Consider the following 19,996-nt stretch of genomic DNA (forward strand, 5'->3'; position numbering starts at 1 on the left):
GTTAATGTGAAAAAGTGCACGTGCAACCTGTGTGGCAGCCCAGGCAGGCGACAAAATCTCCTGCATAATTCGTCCTACTTATGTCTATCAAGAACAAGTTTCAGAAGTAGGTTCTCCTTGTAATGTGGGCTCCAGAACTGGAATGAGTAGGTAATTACAAAAACAGGCACAATTCTCAGTGTGTTACATGAAAGTGGACACAGCCACTTCAAAGCTTCCCTGGCTACAAAATTATTGTAAGTAGATCTGGAAAATGCTGCATGTAAAACACAGCTGTGCACATCTATATTTATCCAATTATTATCTATTTGGTTTTAGGAAGTTCTTTGTGCATTTTTATTTTTGGTGCTATGCTTCACCATCCCAGAAATAGAGTTAACACTTTAAATCACTTTGCTATATAAAAGCTATCTGTGCCTCTGAGGTCTAATTCCAGCAAAACCAGAGGAAGAGAAAATTGCAGGGATGGGGGGGGGGAAGCAGCATCACAGAAGCCTTTTCAGTTGTACTTACCTGTAGCTGTTACAGAAGATGAAATAAAACAGAAACAGACCCCACGTTTCAGTAACATTTCAAACCAACCCTAAAGAGAAGAGGATCCCAGATACCTTCTGAGAAATGCTGCACAGAGAACACCCCACAAATGGTAAAGCCAGACCCAGTCACCTGCATGGAGCTTTTTGTCCTACCTGTGCACAACCTTCCACAACTACACACCTGTCACACTGGAAAGTCAACTTGCATTTTATTCACTGCTCACATTAATACTCCTCAGCCAAGATAAACCCACACTGCCCCAATTCACTCAGGAGAGGCACTGGGAATTAATTACTCATGAGACGATCCAGTCCACTGCACGTAAAAGGGCTCCAGAGATAAAAACATATTTTAAACTATTGCCAGGGAAATTTGGTTATAGGTAAGAAATGAAGGTGTGATACACAGTGGGACTTCAAGAAAAAGCATCCCTTAAGCCAGCTGCAATTAAGTGGGTGCTTGTAATTAAGCATGCTCTGAAATGTTAGCCTAGGAGGTGATGAATGGGGAGCTACCTAGCAACTGACTGGAAAATAAGAGGTGAGTTCCTCCTATCTTGCTGTTCTGACAGCAAGTGACTCACAGGAGAAGGGAAACAGCAGTAAAATTCTTAACAGCCCCTCACTTCAATATCTCAACTGTCACAAATATATATTGTATTTGCAACTGGTGAGATATGAAGTACTTCTTTATTCCTAGATATATTTATCAGAACAACTTCTAGATTTATTTCACTTAAAGAATGGCAATAGATACCCATGGATTCAATTAGTCTCTGAATATTTCTGTTTCTTAGTACAGTTGTCTATTTGTTATCAGAATAGATCTGCATTTAGAGCTTTATTTAAGCAATCAGACAGACTTCATGTTATCAAATACAAACCTTTTATCCCTTATCTCCATTACCAGTATTATGGAAAAATCAAGAATTTTCCTGTTCTGTGATGCCATTTGAAATGCAGAGAATAGCTTTACTGTACAGCAGGGACAGGGTCAGAATGAACCACTAGGTTCTGAGGGCAATTGATTATAATTAACATAAATTTACATCTATTCTGCCATTTTGCCCAATACAATAGAAACAGGCAAACACAGAACTAAATTTTCTTTCCATCAGCAAACTTAGTTATTGCTGGTAAGCATTTTGAATGCTGTGCAAATTAAAAGGGCACTGCTGGGAAATATCACAATTCCCCTAACTTTTTAAGATCGCAGCTTGGGAGCATAAGGTTTTGGTAGGTGCACTGTTAAAAATATTCATAATTAAAGATAACTGCTTAAGAACACCCTGAAGCTTCATCACGCTTGAATGGACTTAGGGACAATTAGAAACCTGCCTGTTTATGGAAAGGACAAGAATATTTTCTCAAATGAGCATTAAGAAAGCACAGACAACCCACTGGACAGTTCGGGAATACTTCTGGGAACAAAAAAAAACCCAACCCACAGCTGACATCCAGAGAATAGGAGCTGTAGTTCAGGCTAATTAAGTGAGAGGAAGGGTGTTCAGTGAGCTCTGGATGCAGAGTTCAGGTACAAGTTGAAAATACCCCCCTGTCCATCACACAAGTTCCCTTCCCCATGTGCTGGGTCTGGGAAGTTTGCCCAGGCTGCAGCTCCCACAGAGGAAATTTCATTCTCAGCACTGTCCATGGGACAGCTTTTAAAAGCACCAAGCAGATTGAAAACATGCTGAAAATGTCAAATGCCCTGCAAAGAACAGGAGAAAGGAATTAAATTATTACACAGCATCCAGGTCACTGTGAGCTGAGCTGACAGCTAGGTGCATTTTTTTATTTCCTACATAAGTTAGAAAGCTTTATAAAGCCTTTTTCTTTAATTAATGTTTTGACTTTTAGGAACACAGAAAAAATTAGTATCCTATATTCCATGAAGAGGAATATAGGATACATATGTATAGGATTTTTTTTTTTCATTATTACCATAAGCTTAGAAGAGATGCTGCTGACCTCCAGGTAGTGGAAAATCAAGTACTTACCACAGAGACACGAGGGCACACATTTCCTGCTGCAGGCTTAGCCCAGCATCCCTCAGACAGTGGCTCTCAAGGCAAGCATTGAGCTCAGTTGTGCTGAGGACAGCACTGGCCAAAGGAAAACACATGGCAAGGTTTTCCTCCCACAGGTGAGGGCAGAGGTAAGAACTGCCATTGCTGCACCCATCACTCAACTGCCACACAAAGTCCCATTCCCCTTGCCAGCTGAAATACTCCATGGTGCTGTAGCAGTCACCCTTAGAGGGCTCTGTAGCATCCAGTCACACAACTTTTAATGGTCTCAAAGCTACAAGGAGACCAACAATGGTCTCTTCTAACCCAAAGGCAATAACAAACTCCATTTGTCCAAGGGAACAAAAAACTAGGCCAAAATTTATCTCTGGGCCAACTTCTGCCAAAGCCATTCCCTTTGGTATTTTTGTGAAAAAAATGAAGGACGGGAAGCGCGAAAGGGAGACAGCCATAACCTCATTAATGGGGATAACTTTTGAAATCATGAGAAAAGGAGTCACAAAACACAGTCACAGCTGTTTCAGATGTAAGGTACAACCATCTCAACTGCTGAAAACAGCCTTCATTTTCTCTTTGTTTTCTTCATTGCAGAGTATGCTCAGCTTCTCTTTGCCTGACAGTGCAGGCACCTGAACCCTCCAAAAGAATCCTGACAACGTGGCCTTATCCAACACCTCAAGGCTGCTCAGGGGTATCTGTTTTTGGCATTAGCATACAATGAGATTTAGACATAGGAAATGGGAGGTTTGTTTCAAAATATTTTTTCCAGTACAGTAAAGACTAGGTTTCTGGGTTTCACCCTAGATGAGTACCATTTGCAACAGACTTGGAAAAAAAAAAGAAATGAACAGGAAGAATAGGAACTATCTGACTGTATCATCTTTTAACACGCTATCCCAACACGGGTGGGTATAAATCAGACTGATCCCCAATATACTGTTTCTTGATTAGCACAAGTAATGTGATTTGGCAGGTCTAATTTGAACAAACTACTTTGATGTGCCTCTAAGAGAAAGAAGAATATGAGGGAACTGTGCTAATTTTTTTTTTTTTCCAGAAATTGTCTTTTCCTTGGAAAAATATCAGTGAGGACACTTGCTTAGCACTCAAGTCAATGCTTTCCTCTGTTCACTTATACACAAACCAAAATATATCTGTATAAGGGAGTTCAAAGAGATCTGCTGAAGCTGAGCAGGCTGGAAGAGTACCCATTCTCTCTTTAGAAGGTCACTTGCAGCCATACCAGTAAAACTTTCAACAGCTGCACAGCTGATTGAAAGACTAGAGAAAGGAGGGGAAATTATATGAAAAATTCATGAGAAGGCCTCCAGAGCACAGCATGGGTTTGAAATGTCAACATTCAAAATACCAACCAAACCAAGCCGAGACAGGAAACCAGAGGGCAGTGGAGAAAAACTCCCAAATGAGCTGATTCATCCCAAGACTGTGCAGGAAACCACCAAAGCAGAGAAGCTGCTCACCAGTCTACTCAAAGGAATGCAGTGCAACTCTCTGCTCCCATCTATCCCTATATAAAAAGGAAGGGAATAAAGCATGCAGGAAACTTCTGCAAAATTGAAGATTCTTTACTAACTGAGTTAACATCCTGTTCAAGTCTGTAAAATGTTAAAGCCGCTGATGTTATTTTTCTCAAAGTGCTTTTTCACAGCAGAGAAAACAGAGACACTTGCAGTTCATACTGCTAACCTCTTAGTGAGGATATAAAACAACTTCCACTGTTAATGTGAATGCTTTTAACCTTTTCAGGTAAAGAAAAATATATTCCTAGTAAGCCAAGTTGCACCCTGAACTTTGGCTGTGATACCCAGATTTACTTCCACCTCTCAGAGAGAGAAAGGCTCTTCCCTCTGCTCTCCAGGATACCTGTCTGGTCTCAGCTCCTACATCTGAGGAGCTCCCAGTCTAGGACACTTTGGGACACAAGTGCATTGCCCATAAGAAGTTGGGTTTGGATCTCCTCATGTATCGCAACCTCAGAAGTAATCAGCTTTCTACAGAAAATGGATTCAGAAGTGGATGTGGCTTTCAGTAACACTGAAAGACATATCAACATTTAAGAGCATACCCTTAATTTCTACCTTTCTTATTTATTAAACAATGTGCCTATGCCCTCCCTGACCCTAACAAATATTAAGGCCCCTTGAAAACACAGCAACTTTTGGGGGCACTGACAGCCTTAGCAAGGAGGTAATGGGTCAGAAGAGTGAAGGACATGCAGGTCAGGGAAGATGCAGACTGGCAGGGCAGGGCAAGGAATTCCTGTGCTGGGGCTGAAGGCTTCACCTCAGCCATAATGTGCAGCAGCTGGAACTGATGATCTCCTTGTCACTCCCCTCTCCTCCAACTGAGAAGTTCTTTTGCTCATACTCACTTGTGCATTCTCCCCTTGTACCTTCACTGACACAAACTCATGTTCTTACACTATTTTAAGTCAGTAATAAGGTCTTCGTTATTACTGTATATTTGTAGTTCTACATCATACACAGATCAGTACTTTATTCTGCACTCTGTGTTTTGATACCATTTTATAGTGCCACTGTGTATAACAAACTTTGTGTGATCCTTCCTTGCCAGTTTTGACTCACAAAGGCTTGGCTCCAAAGTGAGGTCCATAAAATAGATGTAGTAGGCTTGTTGAAATAAATAACAAAACAGCCAGAAGCCTTCCCCAGAGAAAGGCCAGCAGAAGACAAAGTAGAAATATTTATGCAGTCACTAAGGGGCATTGGAAATGTGTTCTGAATAAACACTCATCTTCAGTATGCAAGTACCATTGCCTTTGCTGTCTTCCAAAGATCAGCGAGAATGGAAATCAATGATGCTGCCTTGTTAGAAAACACAAATCAAAGCATCAGTGACTTTGTAAAATCCCTTCTGTCACTTTGACCTTCTAGTGCTAGGCAGCTCCACAGATTCATTACTGTTCATTGTAATGTCTAAAGAAAAAAATCAGCAGCACAACAGTATTTGAGAGGAACACACAAGCAGCAGGAATCAGAAAAACAGCTAGGAAATAAAGTATACAAAAAGAAATGAGAATCCCATGAAAGGATGCTCACACTGCCTATAGGGCTGCAGCATCCTCTCTTCTGATTTATGCAAGTCAATTCTGTTGTTGTCCAGCTGTATCTGCTGTTTCCTGCTGAGAGCCTGGTTCTCTCCTTGCCCAGTCGGTCATGTCGGGAGCTATGGCTACAGTTCCTACAGCTGCACCTTCTCCAGGGACACCAGCAGGGCTAAACATCATATATATGGAGACAACACCAGCCCAGCCCTCTCTTTGAGGGTCTCTTGTAAGAAAGCAGAGGGATGGGGGGTAGTACTAACCTGAGTCTCCAAGCTGGTGTAGGGACTAGGAGGTTCCATCTACAAAGAGAGCAGACAGAAACAGCCATTACTCTGGAATAGTGGACAGGAAGGTGTTCTGAGCTGTTACTGGTCCAAAGTAGTGATATTAGGAACAAAATACACTTGCTTGAACAAGGATGGCAGGATTTTTTTTGTTTTAAGAGTTATCATTTTTCCAGACATCTGGAAATTGCAAAGAAATTACAGAATCTCTACAATATTTGGATGAGCAAAAAAAGTGGAAGTAACAGGAGTATACCAAAAACGTATTAGAGAACAACTCAAGGCCACATGCAGGCCCTTGCATCTTTGATTTAATCCTCTTTTACATTTCTTTCTTAGATTACAATTGACTGGTTTTAGATGAGATTAATATTTGACTGGTGCTCTCTTGTAATTTCAAGGCATTAGAACCTTTTCAGAAAGTTGATCAGGATTTGATGATGAAAGGACTGGCCACATCCCTGGCAAAATTTTTCCTCCCAACAGCTGCAGTTAGCTGTGGTTATTTTGTTTTCCATTAATATTTTATCTTGATGAATGTCTCTCTCCAGCTCTGCTCATTATAATGCAAGTGCACTGTGCACTTTCTGCAGTCTGGCAGCTTCCTTGGTGTCAAAATCTGAACTCTTAACTTAGCTTGGCCAGAGGATTCAAACCTCATTAAGGAGCTTCTAAACACAAAAGCACAAAAATCGTCTATTTAGCCTGTTAATTAAAAGGTTAGAAAGAGATAACATCCCTACAGAAGACTCCATCATTTGTGTTCCAGAATTAGCACTCAAGCAAAATCTTTAAAGAAACATCTTCTAAAGGATAAGGGACATTTAAAACCTCAGTCCTGCTGGTCCAGGACCTCTGCAAGGTCTGGCTTTCTACATCCTGTTGAATTAGAAAGCCTAACAGAGTGGAACCAGGTCAGTGGTGCTTCCTCTTAAATCCATCACATCTGTCTAAACTTTTAGTTTAGTAAATTCTTGTCTATCAGATTATCAGGCTCCTGAGATTAATTTTGAGTTTTGAGTCATTGTGATTCTCACTCTGGCTAAATCACAGAACAGAATGAAAAAATCTGGCTTTCTTCCAAGAAACTATATATTCCTTTTACTTTTAATTATGTCTATAAAGCAGCTTTTTAAAAAATAATCAACATAAGCATGCTAATGAAAAAACAAGCTATTAAACCAGGAAAAAAAAGTTAAGGAGGAAACTGGCCTTGAAACCTTTGATACACATTTCCTCCACTCAGCAAGTTATGAACCAGGGACCACAGTGTGCCCAGGTGAAAAAGTCCACGATTACCTGTTACACTGCTAACTTACAGGTTGATGAAAGATTACACTTAACACCAGAGGACCATTATGACACAGATGTAGTAGATATTATTTGACAGCTGGCCAAATGGTATCAAGACTGGAAGGAAACCCAATGAAAAAAAGAGAAATCCCAATATCGCGTCATCACCTAAGCTTGGAGGGGGGGAATTATATGAAGGTGAGAGACGAGGTGAGAGGACTCTCATCCTTGGGTGACCTTACTCCAAAACAAACGATGGCAGCACTCACAGCTCTTCTCTACCAGACTTGGTGGGGACAAACTCATCTGTTTTGCAGCTGGACTCTAAGCAATGCTAGTTTGGTCACAACATTGTCCTACACGGCCCCACTCAGATTTCTATCATAGCAGGAAGATCCCAATACTGGCAGGTGTGCATGTCAGACAGAATACAAAACATGTTTAAATAAAAAGCAAAATACTACTGTTACAAAGAACAGCCCAGCTGCACAGGCTCCCCTTTGGGAGATCATCTGGGTTTTCTCAGTCGGTGCCAATTTGATTGCAGACAAAAGCTTTTTCAACATGTACTGTTCACTTCCAACTGACAATATTTCTATAAGAGGAAGTAGCTACTGTATGTATAAAACATCCTGGAAAGATTAGGGGATTCCTACAAAAGATAAGGCTTCAGACTACTTAAAAGCCAGGCAAACAAAGTCCAATACTTGCTGAACAGAAAAGATTTCTTAGGGTAATTTCTAATTTCAAAAGCTTTCCAGACTGAAGAAAGTTGTAAATACAAACCACGTTTTGAATGGCATTATTTCCCCACTGTGATCACGATGGATCAGCATGGGCCTATCAAGCTGCTTTTCTGTTTCACTCATGCAGTTCCAGGTACCACACTCAGGACAGCTCTCAGAGCCACAACTGCAGAGAACGCATCCCAGTTCTCCTCTTTAAGCAAGGCAATAAGGAAGCTGAGAAGGGTGAAGGAGGGAGGACATAAACACAGTCAAATTCAGTTTTCAACTGCAAAAAATAGTTTTAAAATTCAACCTAAATGTCAGCAACTTAGAAGAAAGACTCTCACTCCTACTGAAGGAAAGAGGCATGTTCTTAAAATCATCTGCCTATCACCAGTGCCAAATAAATGTCCCATTTGGGTAAATTCCAATATTCTCCTCCAGCTCGTGTGCATGGCCTGATGCATATCCTGATGGTTATGGATGACAGTGTGCACAGGAATAGCCCACATGTGAGGGATGAAGGTACACACTTTTAAGGCACAACCTCAGTGCTTTGTCCAACTTGCCTGCTCTCATTGATTATTAACAGCTAATGAAAAGTCTGAGTCAAAGACCAAAGTTATCACTCGTTCAGGTTTACACATGGAAATGCTTAGGAACAAAGAGCAGAACAAGTGGCACCATTCTGAGCCATGTTTTGCTTGGTTTGAATATGTTCCACTTAAGTTCTACCAGTTTTCAGCAGTCTGACACAGTACCACAAGAGTTGTGATACTTAAACCCTGGGGATGTCAGCAATCGTCCCCTCTGAAATTTCAGACTGCCATTTTTCAAGTGCTATGAATCATTAATCTTCAGTGCCTGTGATCAAATGAAATCTGTAGTGGAACTGGAGTGTGAACAGTATGACAGTGCTGTATTAACAGCACAACACATTAATTACCTTTAAAGATTGGTCAGGATAAGACTCTGTTTACTATTGAAAGGTGACACTGAGAACAGCAGCTCTGGTCTGGGGTTTGGTTACTGTGTGTTTCATAAAGTGTTAATGTCTCACTCCCATACAAGAAAGAGACAAATGTTTTCACAGACATTGCAACCTTCCCAAAGCAAAACTAAAGGATAGGAAGACTCAGAGGAACTGAGGCACAGATGAATAGACCAACTACTCCTAAGTCATATGAGAAATATGAGAGAAACCTCAGGACCTGGACCACAAGATATGGTTTTCTAGCACAGTTTCAAGAGACATCAGGTTTTAATATGGTAACTCAAGCTATGCCTCAATCTAATCACACATGATCTAAGCCTGACTGCAGGAAAGCCCAGTGCCTAGACTCAGCAGAGTGCTGTTGGCTGCACTGGACCTATTCCTGCAGACAAACCTGCTCCCCGCCCCTTCCATCACTTCAGGACTGAGCCCGTTTAGTTCCCGTGCAGCTCTGTTCAGCTTTGATGAGCGTGGCAGGAACGTGAAAAGCTTTTTTATACTTGATGAGCTATTTTCTCTCAGTTTCTACTGAGAGTGCCTGGTGGCAGCACTGATCTGTGTGTGCCTTGGCACAGGGCAGTGGCCCCCCAGCAGTACCAGTCACAGGTGCCCTCACTGCAGAACTGCAGCATCACACTGCAGCAGTTTTTCCACCTTTTGTGCAGCTGGACCCTGAGACATACAGGGGAACCAAACCAGCTTGAAAATTCTTTTCTAGTTTTATTTATTGGTTTTGTGTCACTTTACAACTGAATCAGTTCTTTCACTCAGCTCATGACACAAGGCAAAGAGAGCTGTGCTGGCACAGCAGAGAGGTGGTCAGCAAAGCCAGGAGGGGGAGGATACGAAGGAAGAACCAGCAGTTAGGGACAGGGTAAGAAGGCAAGTAGCAGTAACAAATGCCAGCATCACCACCAAATACTTCTTCCCACGAAACCACAGTTTCAGACAGAAACACAAAACATTCCCCTAAAAGTGATATTTTACACCTCCTCTCCAATTGCTCTGTTGCCTGCAAGGCAGGACCACATAACAGCAGCTCCCTGTGTGGGCAGGGCTGTTTTTACAATTTGCAGTTGAGGGTTACAGCTATCCCAGGGCACTGTGGCTTCGTCTCTTCTGCTGACTCATTTTATGACCCAGGGGGTTGTTAGCCTGCCAGTCTGTGGTTTTTATCCTACACTCAAATTTGGCTCTAAACCTGTGTATATTCACAGAAACAAAAAAAAAAACCAAAAAAAACCAAAACCAAAACAAAACCAACAGGACTGGAAGGGACTGTCTGGACTGCCACTTCCCCATCTTTCTGCCATCTCTCCACTAGTGAGGGGGAACACAAGTCAGGTAACCTCCCACACATGGTAAGGATGATGGTGGCACAAGTGCCCTGGAGCAGCACCTGGGGCACCAACGCATGGAGTTCCCCTGCAGACATGTCCCTGCAACAAAAGCCAGCATCTTATTCCAGGAAGTGTTCAGTAACCTTAATGGTAACCCTTAGACACAAGTCACACTACCAGCTGCCTCTACACCACCAGCTATCTCACACACCCTGACTTATGTGGGAAGAGTGACTTCCTGGCAGTGCTCCTGCGAGCCGGGTGAGCCTGGACAGGAGCTGCTGGGCAGGGGACAGGAGGCTCTAAAGTCACTCAAAAAATGCTCTTGCAGATCTGATTTTTATCACACTGCCCACCATCAGAAGCTGCACCAACATTTGTGAAGGGTAAACATTTCCAGGGTGGTCTGCCTGGCATTAGGCCAATTTTTTTTGTTGTGTTTTAGGATAACTTCAAAAGCTCCGTAATAATGTTTGCACAAAGAGGAGAAGATAGAAAGGACTTGCTAGTACCAATGTACCCAAGCACCTCACTGTAACTGCTCTGCAAAGGACCCTTTCAAGAAAAGACACCTATTCCATAGAATTATCAGTTTGTCATGATAGGCCACATAAATCATAATTTTATTATTTCTGCTAGCTATCTTAACACACATTCGGGAGGGTCTAGTACACAGGTGTAAAAGCTATTATTTGACTTTTTTCCTCCTCCATAAGGCAGCTAGAAGAAAGGAAAAGTATTATAGAGAATCTTTCCTATGATGCATTAAGAACAATTATTCAATGAAAGACTGATCGTGAAATGCCGAGACTGGAAATGAGCACATTTGCACCACTTTTTCCCCTGACTAACACTCTTCAAATGAATAGTGGTTCTCAGGAAGAAATTACTGTGCTATCAATATACCAGTTTTTCCACCACTTAGTACAGCTGCAATGGTCTGGAAACAAATATTTAGTGAAGACAGGATTCCAGCCAGTGCAGCCAGCTCTAGGCAAGCAGTGTCAGAGGCCAAGCCCAAAGCACATAAAACTTCACCTTACACAAACTAACGGTGCAGAAAAGGGGCAGCCAACCTGTCTGCTCTGAAAGCCACACACCTGAATTTTCATATCTCAAAGAGATACAGACACTTATCGTGTCCATTGGAGAGACAGATGGGAGCAGAGGGCAGATGGAGCATACATACAATGACAGGAGCTTCCAAGGAGCAGGAACACCGAGGGATGTACGTAGCATGAAGCAAGACCCCAGGACAAGCAGCAGGGCCAGGCTGAACCCTGCTTGCTGGCTCTCTTCTTGCCTCAGCAAGGACTTGTGTCACCCAGTAACCCAGGACAGCACAGTCCCACTGCAGTGCTGGGGCAGGACAGTAGCTGCTTCTCGACTGCCTGACAGCCACGTCCGCGGTGTCCGTACAGACCCCAGCTCGGGTCTCAGCCCTGCTCTCAGTCCCATGCGTGACATGGGCAGACACCGAAGCCCCAGGAGAGGGGAGAACTCCCACAGTGAAGCCAGGATGCAGACACCTTCCAGGGGCTTCTCTCTGAACCAGTGCCAGTGACAAGATGTGGCCACAATGGAGGTGGAGCAGCCCCACTCAAATGTGCCGGGTGGTCTTGCAGCTTCTGTGAGTTCTCAGGATGCCAGAATGTGCAGAGGCTGCTCCAAAACACTGAGCTGCAATTAGTGCCCTCACTTCTAATAGTCTCACTGGTACACAGCTTAACAAACCTGTTCCTCAGTAGCAACATGAGCCCACGTGGCCTCTGCCAGCCCTTAATTTTGACAAATGAAGTGTTTGTGTGGCCAAATTGCAGAACCGATCCTAACCAAAAACAAACCACTGGGGGAAAATATATTTACACAAGATCATTTCCTCATCCAGTTTGCTAAAATGGGAGGGCATCTTAAGCCAGGACATCTACTAAAATTTGAGACACAGAATTTTATGATCAGGGCTATAAAACTACTATCTTGGTCAACACCCTTAAGCACACAACACAGGCTCTAGACAATCAAAACACTCCCTAACATACAGGTGGCTACCCCACCAGCTGTCCTCCCTTGACTAGCCCTTCTGAAGATTTCACAGCCATCCACTGCAGCACTCAGTAGTGTGAGTCACTGTGTTTCTGTGATGGCAACTATATCACAGTTTTCCTGCTGCTACTCTGCATGCTTCCAGCTATTCTCACCATCCTTAGTTGCAGCACACCTAGGAGAGTGTCCCAGGTGGAAAGTATTAGGAAGAAGCAAGAATGTATATATCAGTGTATATAAATACATTGAAATTGGCTGTAATCCTTTAGAAGAAGAGGACATTGATTAAATAAGGCTGGAGTGCAGGTGGGAAAAAAAAGAATTGAAACACCTACTAAAAGGGGAAAGGAGCACACACAGCAAAAATAAGAGAAGGATGAACTCTGTAGAGATACCATTTGAAATACAAAAATTCAAAACAAAATAGCAAAATCTGAGATCGAAACCCCAAATATTTACAGCTTTTGTCCCCAGTCTAAGTGCATTGGGGGTTCTGTGTGGATTACAGAGCGGTGAAGAGAACCCACATTACTGAGAACAAAAATAGCACACCACTGAATAACTTCAGCAGCACATACTTGAGTGTGGCAGGGAGGGCAACCTTTTTGCCATACTGGGAAAGTTCTTCCACATGAAAGAAAAGACATTAGAAAGCATTTGGAAATTAAGTCTGGGATAACAGTACTGGAACTGCGAAGAGGCCTGATCTGCCAGGTAATTTCTACTCCTCCACAACACAGGTAGTAGAAAAAGACAGCATTTTAAGTTTTCTTAACTTGAAACAAGTCAGCAAGACTTGAGAAATCTGTGTACAGCTACTTAGTCTTTGACTACCTTGATATAGTTTGGTGAGGTACATATCAAGCAGCAGAACAGAAAGGTCAGGTCGAAAAGCTGATGTGCCCAATGTCTCCTGCACACCAGTTCTGGATATTTCACCACCAGAAGCAACTGCAGTCTCTTTAGTAGCTGATGGCTTTGGTAAAAACTTCTCTAATCCTTGGCTAATAGAATAAATCAGTGTAGCTCCTTCAAAGCCAAAAAGCTGAGGGTCTTCACAGGACTGGAGCATGGCACATGTGTCTTCTCCCAAATGAACAATCGCGTGCTTATCCAGCAGTCAAAGAGCAGCTCAGTTAAATCGAAGCTTTTCCACAAAGATAAATCTGTTTTCTTGTCTGTAGGAGCTTTAGAGAGGACTGCAGTAATTTACAGAACCTGAACTACAGCAAGACCTACTATTCCTTATCTTGCAATAACAGTCAGTGCCCAGAAATAGCCCTGAACTCCCAAATACCTCCCTAAAAACCACTACCCAAAATAAATTCATACCATCTTACCAAACACTTAAGCCACAGACTGAATCTTCTGTCTATTAAATACTGTTCCAGTTAAAAATGAAGCTGGAACTATCCCTATCTTTGGTGGGCTTTACCACCTGAAAAGTATCTTTTGTTACCAGCTCAACACAGATCCCTGAACTCTGCCAAGGCCATAAACTCAGCCTAAAAACAGCAGATGCAGACAGCAGGAGGGAGCTTGCCCAGATGTCTGTAAAATATGTCTGACCATGGAGATGCTGCTGTCCAAGTACTGCTTTGACATTTTGAATAAGTTAGCTCCCCAGGCCAGACACACTGTCTCACAGCTACGAGCAAAAGACAGTTAATGTTTGAACTGATTAACTCCAGGCAGACTTATCTTTCAGCCTTGACACCTTACTACAGTACAGATGCTCTGACACCACTTTTTGAATCTGTGCTTAAGAATGATGATCTGACTGACTCAGAGCAAGGGTCAACTGTCTTGCTTTCCTTAATAATTTATTAAGAGCTGGCAGGAGTGACGGCTTTGCTGCATTGTTGAGTTGTCCCAACAAACTGCACAGTTTGTTTCAGGCAGTAAATTAATTTCAGCATGAAATGCAAATGTGTAAAAAGACAAGGAATGCTAATCTCCTGGATTAATATAATTGGGCTATTTAGAGATAGCAAAGTGTAGTGGATGATACTGAAAAAGATCCTTCCCCCCCATGCCCTACCTCACCTCTGAAAAACCCACAACTCCTTGCTGCTGTGAACTCCGGTTTCATGCCCACTTCTTCCCCCAGCAGATGCTGTTAAGGAAGCCTCTGAGAGGGCACCCCAGGAGGTACAGCCTGGATATGAGTTTAATTACACTCATGGATGTGGGTTATTTGTAGTTCTAGGCAAAAGAAAAGAGAAAAATTATACATGTTCTTATGCAACATTTTAATAGAGCTGGAGAAGTCTATAGGATAACCAAGTGTCTTAAAAAGCTACATAAAAAAGCACTTGGAAGGAGACATTAATTCAGTTCAGTGTATAAGCATTGCATTTAAAGGAAAAAAATGTCCTGGCTGACAACCACTCCAGTCATCATCTGTTACGAGAACAGTCTGCTAGAGTATTACATGAAACAGGGCATGGTTTAAAAAAAATATCAGCAGGAAGGCTGTGACTGAATTCAAAGATCAGGCTCATTTAAAGTTTCCAGACAAGCAAGTTACCACAAGAAAGGAACACGTTCAAAAGTTAAAGGAACAGCTCAAGAGAACAGACTTCAGGCACGGCCAGCTTCAAAGCTGAGTCAGGCACTGCCACGGTGTGAACACAAGTCAGTCAGTCAGCACAAGGGCTGCGAGTTTCACTTGTAGCTATCACAGGTAATCGAGCTGGAAATCCATATCAAAGCACTGGGAAAAGAGAGAGATACAGTGGTGGGCCAGCTTAAGTGGTGTTGGCATAACCCCAGCAACAATAACAGCAAAAAGCAAGCACATTTTCACCAGATTCTGCACTGCACACAGGAAAAGACACCCACGCAATCCCCGCTCTCAAGGCAGAGCAAAGCACGGCTGTGGAGTCATCCAAGAGCAGCAGCTTCAGCTCTTCACCATCCTGAACCCTTCTGCAACCACCCAGGGCCTTTCCTGAGAGGGGCATGGCCTGGCACAGAGCCAGGGTCATGCCCTGAGCCCTTCCATCCCGCTGTTCCCATGAGCAGGATCTTTCAATAGAATAAACTGAGGACACCAAGAAGCTGGGAACGCAGCCCTAGGTCTTTTAGGAGGGGAAGGGAAAAGAAAAGAAAAAAAAAAAGATAAAGGTAAGTCAGCTTTGTTAAGAAAATCCAGCTAAAAATCTTGAGGGTAATAGAAAGAGAAGTAGCCTGTATAGCCTTATACAGAATAAAGCCTCCTAGACAAATTTAATTGCTTTATTTGTTCTTTGATAGAGTTACAGAGAGAGTGGATTAAAGGAACACAGTGGAGGTCATATTTTCTGGATTTTAGGACAGCATCTGTGTCTCATGAAATCCTAATTGAAAAATTAATTCAAAAAGACTGGGGAAGGGGCAAGCACAGCACTGGAATTGAGAACTGGCTGCAGGACTGTAAACAAATGATAATGATAAACGGCACTGTATTGAGCTGAGGGGAGGTCATATTGAACAAATTCATTAATGACCTGGAACAAGGATTAAAGAGCACGCCAGTGAAATCTGATGATTGCATTAAAGCTAGATTGTGTCTGACGGGTGCAAGCCTGCTGGAAGGTGAAGAGGACACGTCCAGCATCAGGATACTGCCCCCAGATCCTTGGCAGGCAGATCAGACACGCTCCAGCCACAGCTGCCCCTCATCCAACCCCCTCATCCAACCACAGCCCCACACAGGGCACAACATCTCCTCCCTGCCACTGCCCACCTGAAAATAAACAACTCTGCCTTTCCCCAGAGTCAAACAGGACGTGTGGCAGCAATGCAGCCCTTGGCAGGTGTCAGGTGTGCAGGAGGCCACTGACAGCAACAAGGCTGAGACCTCCCGTTCAAACACAGTCAGGAAAAAAAAGAATTTAAAAAATCCCATCGCTACAAATAACACGATGCCTTAAAACCACCAAGATGTGTTTTCCCCATTTCCCCAGTATAACTTCAAAAATTGTGGTTTTATGGATTAAAGTCCCTGATAAATCAATCTAGGACTGGACACTTCCTCTGCATAAACTTACTACATTCCAATCTTTAAGTAAATGAAAACAAACCCAAACAAACCAACCAAACAAAACATACTAGTACCACAATAAAAACGAAACTCAAAAACAAACAAACAAACCCCAACAATAAAAACAACCAAACAAAAAACCCCAATCAAACAACGGTTTGAAAAATTTTGAATTATTTTTTTCAACACGGAATTTGGTAACACTGATCTTTAAAGGCTGGAATAATTTATTTTTTAAGTACACCTGCTGATTTTCAGCTTTGGAAGTACTGAGGGTTTAGCACTAGACACTGAGTTTAATCATTAAGCTACAATAAAAGATAAAGAATATGCAGGTAGAACAGCAGTTTTGGCTCCCTTCTGCAGTTTTCATGCCAAAACTAAAACATATTTTTCCCAAATAACAGAACCTATCCATCATTTTTATTATCAGCTTGGATGCAGATCCAAGTTTCATCACTTGGTAAGTTGGAAAAACTCTCATTAGCATCTGTGTGTGCAGGGAGCCCATAAGAACACCTCATTAACTCATTAAAGAGGATTCTCACAGAGATTAGCTTCGTCAATCCTTCATTTAGCTACCAATCCATTCATGTGATGCCATTAAGCCCCTCATAAACAGCCAAGTACTTAGTAATACACTGTAGGAGCTTGCCTTTGTATGGCTATACTGGTGTACACTGTCACTGTATTTATGCTGCATCAGTAGGAAAATTACTGCAGCCCCAAACGATGGTTTACTTCCAACAGGACCAGCTGAGGCCAACATGGGTGTACTAAAATGGGACATGCACTTTATTAATTCCCAATCCCAATGATTTTAAAGCATTCTTAAACAAACCTTGCTCCACATCACACATTTAAATGATATAGCAAGGAACAGTCACAGGCAAAATAAAAAGTTACAGTAACATACAGTGCAAAGCAAAGGCACTGTTGCTCACTGCCTGAATGGGGAAGCAGTCAGTAAGGAACCTCTCAAACCCATCCTTAATTTCCAGGTTTTCATTCTTCTCCTTCCCCCCCAAGCCCTTCTTCTGTGCATCACTGCTGTCAGACCACCTCCAGTCTAGTTCCAATGAGCCATCTCTTCATACACAGCAAATCTGCCTCTGCCAGGAGAGGCTCCCTCACTCTTTTGGAACAGGTTTCCAGCACTGCTTTGGCTCACTACAGTCCAGATGATGTCAGAAAGGCAGAATCTGCCACTGCAACATATCAGACAGGTATTCTGTGTTGGTAGACAGCAATTGTCATCCAGATGGCCCTACAGCAGCTCCATTTTGCACTGGCCTTCAGATGCCAGGGTGACAATTGCTCGTGTAATACGAGTCTCATAATTCCTCCTGAAGTATCTCTACTCCATCCCTGCAGTCAGTACTGCTTCCCCACGTGTAGGTGTCAGGATTTCAGCCCATCTAGATTCCTAACTTTAGTACAGATGCCAATTTTACTTTCAAGCTGAATAATTCAGAGAACATTAATTCACCTGTTTAAATGAAACAGATTTGTAAGACCTTAATTAGCTTGTATGTCCCTTTTATGCACAGCCACAGACAAAACCAACCTCACGCTCTTGTTAAAAAGGCCCCATAACTCTTTATTGCAATTCACTTAGTACCATCCCACTAAGCCTGCAAACAGTTCAGGTCAGACCTAGCAACTGCTCTGTTGTATCCATCCACTTTGGAAAACATAAAATAATCTCTGTTACTGGAGGATAAACATGGCATCTTGCTGGATGTGCAGGGGACGGGAACCTGCTGTCCTCAGCTGAGCTGCCTGCCTGATGCCAGGCAGTTGCCTAGAACTGAAGCTGTGCAGTAAGTGGCTTTCCATATTTCAGGAAGTCAGACAAAAGATGTTATTAATGGCACTTGGGTCTGGAGGGGGGAAATCCTTGAATGTAAAGTTTCAAGTGACTGCACATTTACGAAGAGGAGTAAATAATAAGAAAGAGTTGCCCACAGGAAAGGATTTTGTGAAAGGGAACTCCTCAGCTTGATAGTATCACAAGCACCCTAGGAATCTGGAGAATGAGACAGGAGAAACTGTGGGGAGACTGAAGTTAAAAACTGCACACTGCATGGTTCATTTTCCTTTAATTCCTTTTATTCATTGCTATAATCAACTTGACATGCAAAGCTGTTCCAAATTTACTGACAGCTTTTCAGCTGACATCTAGTTCTCAAGGTATTTTTTTTTAAACTTAAATAGCTAATTATTCATTGCCTTAAACCAGGATATATAACAATGTCAGGAAATCATCTGTTCGAGTTATATCAAAAAGCCTTTGGGGATTAGTTCATCTCTTTTGTATGCTGCAGAAAACACTCACTTGTAAACAATTAAATCATCATTTGAAATCTGTCTACACTTTTAGCATCTCTAAATGCAGCCTGAAAAACCATATAAACAAGTACCCTATTGTTGCATCTAGAACCCAATGCTGAAAGGTTTTCCTCTACAGTATCTTGTTTGGTGGAGGTTGAAGGCTGAATTTACATGCTGATACAGGCTCTCTGTAAAACCTGTAATAGTACATCTAAATAAATATAGCAGTTACTTAAGGAGAGCAGAGCTACAGTATACTGAGAGCAGAAGACATGCCATGAGGATATCAACATATTTTGACACAGAGGAATATAACCTCCATGTAAGAGAAAGTCATGGTTGACAGAAAAATAGGCATTTAATTTAGCCACAGGGGTTCAGCCTTTGGCCTGAATCTACACTAAAGAAACCTCATATTACCCTGCTTTAAGGTGCAAAGCTCCTGCACAGCACAAGTTACAAGAGACAGAAGGACATCACAAGAAACATTTAAAACTGACTTTAGATTTCTATCTGAAATTCCATTTATTTCTCTTTTGTCTCCTACTCACTTGACTGCATTTTTAAGAGCTGTAGCTTTGTGGAATAATAGAAACACAGTTTAAGAAGAACATTCCACAGGAAGAAGCTCCTTTCTGAGCACTCCAGCAGTAAGTTACCAAGCCTGGACAGTGCTCGTTAGCACATTTAATTACAACTGTGAAGCACACAGGCTAAGAGCTTCTATCATCACCTCTGAAAGGGAGCAGAATTATTCCACTACTGACAGGGTTTCTCAATTTTGCAAATTTGCTTGTGCAAATATACACCTTTACAAAGACACTGGTCACTCGAGGCTTTTATTATGGAGTTACCCCTATGTTCAAGAATTTAACTCTCTATTCTACTTCTCTGAATGAAAAATCTGTACATTACTGAGATGAAAGATCAACTTGCTGTTACTGCTTCACCACTAATTGTATGATTTCATGGCTTTAGTAGCTTGATAAACATCTTGGCTAATTAATTTTAATCACTGAAGCCATATCCCTTTTAGGATATAATTGCTGACCCAGTCAAGAAAACAAAACAAAACAAATCTTCGTCCTTATGGAAAGAAAGGCAAGTAGGTTCTTGTGAAATTACGACTTCCTTTCAGTTTGTGGAGGAAAACACACGACATTCACAACAGCATGCAGATGGAGGGGATGCAGACAGCACATCATTGTTTGGGAGAGGAACTCCTTCATTGCCAAGACATCCGCTGAGATGATATCACGGAACATTAAGGTACAGGACTCACTTCTCTGGCACTCAGTG

At 42.2% G+C, this 19,996-nt stretch overlaps 1 protein-coding gene across 2 annotated transcripts in view; it reads right to left on the reverse strand.

Annotated features, from left to right (window-relative positions):
• Positions 1 to 19,996, reverse strand: part of XYLT1 (xylosyltransferase 1) — a 183,364-nt gene that overhangs the window by 127,984 nt on the left and 35,384 nt on the right. The window contains exon 1 of one of the 2 annotated variants that reach the window (XM_027654971.1): positions 5,915 to 5,949. The exons of the other annotated variant lie outside the window; for it this stretch is intronic. The gene's annotated coding sequence lies outside the window, so the exon portion shown is untranslated. Of the gene's footprint in view, positions 1 to 5,914; positions 5,950 to 19,996 lie in introns of those variants that run through there. 2 annotated transcript variants of the gene reach the window in all.

Source organism: Corapipo altera, unplaced genomic scaffold (assembly GCF_003945725.1).
Source record: "Corapipo altera isolate COAL_440 unplaced genomic scaffold, ASM394572v1 98, whole genome shotgun sequence".
Lineage (NCBI taxonomy): Eukaryota > Metazoa > Chordata > Aves > Passeriformes > Pipridae > Corapipo > Corapipo altera.